At 56.1% G+C, this 6,000-nt stretch overlaps 1 protein-coding gene across 1 annotated transcript in view; it reads left to right on the top strand.

The window, feature by feature from the left end:
• The first annotated feature begins 3,159 nt into the window (after positions 1 to 3,159).
• LRRC3B (leucine rich repeat containing 3B) overlaps positions 3,160 to 6,000 on the top strand; it is a 65,608-nt gene continuing 62,767 nt past the window's right edge. Inside the window, exon 1 of the mRNA XM_087824911.1 lies at positions 3,160 to 3,227. The gene's annotated coding sequence lies outside the window, so the exon portion shown is untranslated. The remainder of the gene's footprint in view (positions 3,228 to 6,000) is intronic.

Raw genomic sequence — 6,000 nt, 5'->3', positions numbered from 1 at the left:
AATAAAAAGTTAACTAAATTAAAAACAAATTCCACTTCTAGTGATTACTGTACAAATTTTTTAAAGAAACCCATAATCTCAGTATTAACAGCCATAAACACTATTAATACTGAGTGTGTATTATTCTAGGCATGAGCTAAATACATATATATGTAACAAAAAAAAATGCACTATATCATGAACTCACCTTTATACATTTAATGATTGCCAGAAACCCCAAAACATATTGAGATCTGATTATGTAGTAAGCACTGTACTAAGTGCTTCATAAATACTATTTCATTTAAAGCACAATAACACACTGAGATAAATAACATCAACCCGGTTGTCCAGCTGAAGTCTTGCAGGTCAAGGTCACAGTTAGCGAGTAGAAATGTTCAGCTCCAAACCTAGATTTGTCTAGACCAGATTTTAATTTTTACACTTCTATCTTTCATCTTGCACACCTGAATTTTTAAAACTAAAATTGTATTATAACCATCATTCATGACAATACTCGCCTATTCACTTAATGTCTCACTAGCATTCCATTTACAGTTTTTCAACATATTTCACCATTCCTCTCTTGCTAGACATTTGAGTTTGGGTTTTCTTGCATTCTATTTTCTACCAGTATAAACAACACTGCGATGAATATCCTTGTAGGTAAATCTTGTTGTACATCCTTAATTATTTCCTGAGGATGGATTTCTAGAAGCCGAGTCATTGGGACAATGGCATGCAAAATTTTATGTTTTCAATAGTAATGCCACATTTCCCTTCAGAGAATATATACCAAATTACGTTTCTGCCATCCATATGTACCCATGTCTGGGTCCTAAAGCCTCATTTTAAAAAGCAAAATAAAACAAGATAAATAAACAAAACTTCAAACCACAAGCCTTAATCTCAGTATCATCTTAGAAATAGAAGATATCTTAGTAGTCATTTTTGCTAATTTCCTACACATTATGGACGTTTTCATAGTGCATCCCTGATCTAGGTTATCTATCCTATATAATTTATAGGAAGCTCTGCGGAAAGAAAATTTTCAAAAATTATTTTAAACAGTCCTAAACTACAAAGCATTTTTTTAATTGTTTTTTTTAACCTCTCTGCAATGAAATACTGCCCAAACGGTGATAAATTTCATCCAGAATAAGAGAGTGTCACTGGAAATGAGGAAACCTTGGACAGCTTTTAACATACTTGACACGGGTCATGAAATGACGAAGATTTTTTTGGTCAGTCTTCACCTGGAATGAGTTTGCTCCAGGTGTTGGCAGCTGGGTACATATCTCTTGCTCTATGCAGTTGAGCCACAGCTTGGCTTCCTTTGCCTTTGGGAATTCAGCAAACAGGAGCGGGGCGGTCAGTGGGAAAAGAAGATTGCCTAGAAACAAAACTAAATTAGATCATTTCACATTTCTAGGTCAAGGGGCTGTGCGTATAATGGTATGTGTCCTTTCCTCCCCCAGACTCTTAAAAATTTCATCACCGAGCCCCTTTAAATCTAGAGACACTGGGGTTTAACTGTTTAAAGGAAAAAATGACCTACAACTGGTTAAGCTTTCCTTCCATACCCATTAGATACAAAACAATGCTGGATGTTGGAGTGGAAACCAAAAGGAAGACGGAAGGAAGGAAGGAAGGAAGGAAGGAAGGAAGGAAGGAAGGAAGGAAGGAAGGAAGGAAGGAAGGAAGGAAGGAAGGAAGGAAGGAAGGAAGGAAGGAAGGAAGGGGGGAAGGAAGGGGGGAAGGAAGGGGGGAAGGAAGGAAGGGGGGAAGGAAGGAAGGGGGGAAGGGGGGAAGGGGGGAAGGGGGAAGGGGGGAAGGGGGGAAGGGGGAGGGAAATACAAGTGAGTGAAGCAATAAACTATGTTTTAAAAATCTATAAATATGTAAGTTCTGCAAGTGATTGGCAAACACAACCATGCAGCAAAGACAAGGGGAAGGTTAATTCCGCCTGGGGTAAGGGGTGAAGTGTGGGGGTGGGAAAGGTCTGTAAAAAAGGAGGTTCTTGTAATGTCTGGGCAGGACAGTTCCTTTGGCCCAAATTGGTTTTTTGTTTTTGTTTTTGGTCGCAGATCCGATAAATAGCTTAAATCATGAAATAAGAACATTACTAAAATTAATAATTTGCTTTAATCTGAAAACACACACTTTCTTAAGGGCCATACAGCCTCCCTCTCAGCTGCTCGTTTACCGTGATCTCTGGCAGGCGAGGAAAAATGGAACATGTAGCACCTCCTTCGGCTCTGGAGGCTGAACTGGTTGGGGTTCGAGACCGGGGGCCAGGACTCAGCCCCAACACTTTGGGCTTCAGGGACTGCAGGGGATCATTCTGATTCCTGCCCATGGAGCCTTGGGGGTGGGGGGTGTCTCACCTTCCCCACCTTCCCCCCGAAACTAGCCTGGCGCAGTCCTGGGCGCCCAGTGGGCAGTCCCTTGCCGGGTGGATTCCCAGCTCTCCTTTTTCTGCCACAGGGGACCAGCGACCCACGTCGCGCTGCGCGTCCCTGCCCGCTCCACTCGGCTCTAGTCTCAGTAGTTAGCAGAGCGGGAGCGAGGACGCGGCCAGCGCCTCCTGAGCCGGGAGCTGTGCTGCGGGGTGCGAGGCGGCAGGGCGGGGGCGCAGGGGTGCGGACACGCCCCGGCGCAGCGCCCGCCCCCTCCCCGCCCCGGACCCCCACCCGGAGGTGAGAGGTCGGCGCGGGAGGCGGCGGCGGGGCTCCCGCACGTCCCTCCCCTGCCGCTTTCCGCGTCCCCAGCCTCCCCGCCTCTCCCCCCCCTCCCCAGCCCAGGTTTGGAGGCGATGCCCCTCTGGTGACCGAGCCGGCTGCATCCGGACGAGCGGCGCTTCGCCTCCCTCGCGTCTTTGTCTCCTGCTCCTGCGAGGCTCTCGGACCCGGCGCAGGGTCTGCAGCGGCCGCCGCAGCAGCCGGAGCCAAGCCGTGCACCGCGCGGCCGCCCGGGGCCGCACCCGCGCCGGAGGACGCCCGCGGAGACGCACCGCCCGCCGGCGTCCCGCGCTCCGGGCGCCGCGCACCAACCGCGCCACCGCGGCGGCGGGGCCGCCGGCCCGCCCAGCCCGCCGGGTGCGGGTGGACAACGCCGCTGGCCGCCGGGTGCGGGTAGCGGCCGCCGCAGTTCTGGCAGAGCCCCCCCCCCCCCAGGCGTACGCTCCCCGCGCCTCCTCCCTGCGCCACGAGGATGGAGCTGCCGCCCCAGCCCGGGACTGGCGCAAGGTAAGCTGCGGCCGCCTGTTGCTTTTCACCACGCGCGGTATCGTCCCTCTGCCCGGGTGCCTAGGTCATTACTCCGGGAACAAGGAGGGAACTATCACACCCCTTCTGAGCCACGTCCAACCCCCCTGCGCCCCCTTGGCGCAGACCCTTGGAGACCCCTCCCGGCGAGGGGGAGTCGACCCTCCCTGCTCGCGTGCGGCTGGCTGCCCAGCAATAGTCTGCAAACTTTTGTGCCCCCTCCGTGCGCGGTGCTCACCCCGCGCCGTGCAAGTTGCACGTCTCGCTCCCCCGTGCGCCCTTCCCCCAGGCCCCTCCCCTGGGTGTGCATTTGCCCGTTTCACTCCGGGTTCTCGCCAGTCGACTTTTCACTCCCTGCAGCTCCCGCTAGAGAGGCGAGGGTCTGAGACCCAGCCGTGCTCATCCAGCCTGTAGGGGCGGCTTAGGAGCCGAGGTGGTGGAGCAGGAGAGGTGGGGAGGGGGAGACGGCTGCGGCCACCCCTGGGGCTCCGTCCTTCGCGGCGGGAGTCTGTCCATCCTCGCGCATGCCACCCCCAACTCGGTAATGAAACCCTTGCAGGGGCTTGCGGCGGTGCGCCCTGGGAACGGCCAGTGCAGATCCGGTGGGTGAAGTAAGTGGTTTGGGGAGGGAAACGTTGCTCGTGGGGGTGGGGGAAACTGAGTTTCGGGCATAGATCTGATTGAGGGGAGACCAGAAGGCTCTGCTGATGGGGGCTTGAGGCCAGTCCCGAGCAGGCATCTGATTGGCAGGAAAAAGGGTTTGAGTCTGGAAGGTGCTGGCCCCAATGTGTAAATACAGATGGGGGAGGGGCTGAGTTCCTGGGGAGGCGCAGAGAGACCAAACGGAGCCCCGGAATGCCGGGACCCCGGGACCTTGGGCAGGCAGGCTTCTGGGTGACCGGGGTGGGGCGATCTCCCTCTCCAGGAGAAGCAGACCTCCCGGAGATCCTGAATGCGTGGGTACCCTGGGCGGTGACTGAGCGGGGCAGCTCGTGGGCCAGGGATGCTTTCCTTCCCGGCTGCAAGAGGACCTGCCGTAGTGCCCCCTTCCCAGGCACTGGCTTCCACACCCTTCGGTCTCCTCAGCCGGCTCTGAAGATCTACAGACCCACGCCCACCTCCCCTGCGGGGCGCTCGCGAGTTAAGGGTGTCTCCATAGCCAGGGTGGGAAGGGGATTCCTGGCTCCCTGGGGAGGCTTGTGCGCGGGGGTAAGGGGAGACTCCCCAGCGCCGAGGGAGGAGACGGGGTTCGAGCCGGCTGGAGGAGAGCGCAGGGGTGGAGCTGCAGGGGGAGCTCCCTCCCTCCGCACATCGCACCTGGGCGGAGCGAGGGAGTGCGGGAGCCCCGCCGAGCAAAGCTGCGGGGCGCGCAGGGCGAAGGGGTGTGGGCATCGGGTGCGGGAAAGCCCCGCAGATCCGGGCCCCGCGCAGAGGTGGGCTGTCCCCTTTGCGGCCCCGAGGTAGACCCTTCTGGCTGTTCCAGGCGCTTTGGCAAATGCCGGAAGGCGAGGCTCTTTTCTCCTTTGCACCCCAGCCATCTGGGATGGAGGAGCATTTGCGGGAGGGGGCCTAGGCTGCTATTGCAAAGAAAGGGACAGGCCCCCGGGCCGCATTTATCCTGGCGGGGAAACCCTGGGCTCCGAAGGCCTGGGCGCACCTCCTTTACGCCTTCCCGCTGAGGTGGTGCACGCCCCTCGCCAAGCGGAGCCTTGGCCGGGAGTCGGGTTCTCGGTTCCTACTGTACCTGTAAGAGGAGAATTTGGAGGCTGCGTGGATCTGGAACCGAGTAAAACCCTCTGGTCCTCTCTGTTCAAGGCAACCACGTGCAGGCGTTTTAGGGGCACAACCGTCTCCGCGGTTGCCCTGTAGCTGTCTCTTGCTTTCCCGAACCAACTGGGAGAAAGCCCAGCTCAACGCATTTGGGGGGGCCCCACGCCTTGGCCAGACCCTCCCCAAAGGGACTTCGTGGTCGACTTGCAAGGGCTCGGGGGAGGAGTCCTGAGGCCGGCCCTCCCAGCTCAGCTTGGGGCTCCCCCCCCCCCCCCCCCGCCCTCCGCCCCCGCTGCAGCGAGTTCCCCGCAGCCCAGCCGCAAGCTTCAGAGCCCCGGGGAGCGGGAACGGGGATTCCCTGGAGCGGCTCCGGGTGCAGCTCCCGAGCGCCAAGGCCACGCCCTCAGGGCCAGGCACCCGGATAGAGCGCTGGCTTCTGTACCTGGATACCTGAGGTAGGACCCCAGCAGCAAGTCCCTCGCTCCGCAAGGTTTAGCTTCCACGCCCCAGGGGCCGATTTATTCCTGAATGCTTGTCACCTGGATGGGTGCGCAGGCCACTTCCCTTTGCTCATAGAAACAGGTTGGAACATGTCCTTTGAGAACTCTGGAAGGAAGGTTTCGAATCCACACCAGGGTGGCTTTCTGAGGTGGCTGACCTATTCCGGGGTGACAGGTAGTAAGTAATACTACTAATAATAACCAGTGCCAGCCTTTATTGAGCCCTCACTCTGTGCCCAGCATTATTCTAGATGTTGTGTGTGCACTGTTTTAGTTTGAATCTTCACAACAGCCCTGGAAGATAATGTTATTTTTTCCATTTTATTGGTGAGGAAACTAAGGCATGGAGAAATGATCTGCTCAGTCAGCCATCCGGTAAGCAGTGGGGCTGGATGCTCTTGTGAGTGGAGGACACTGGGTGTGTCCCCCCCCTCCACCCCTATTTGGTACTAAAGGCCCTTGTCCCACAGGAAGCGTGGGTGAGG

The sequence above is a fragment of the Miniopterus natalensis genome, chromosome 15 (genome assembly GCF_054644295.1).
Source record: "Miniopterus natalensis isolate mMinNat1 chromosome 15, mMinNat1.hap1, whole genome shotgun sequence".
Taxonomy (NCBI): Eukaryota; Metazoa; Chordata; class Mammalia; order Chiroptera; family Miniopteridae; genus Miniopterus; species Miniopterus natalensis.
This window is presented reverse-complemented; position numbering and strand designations above follow the sequence as displayed.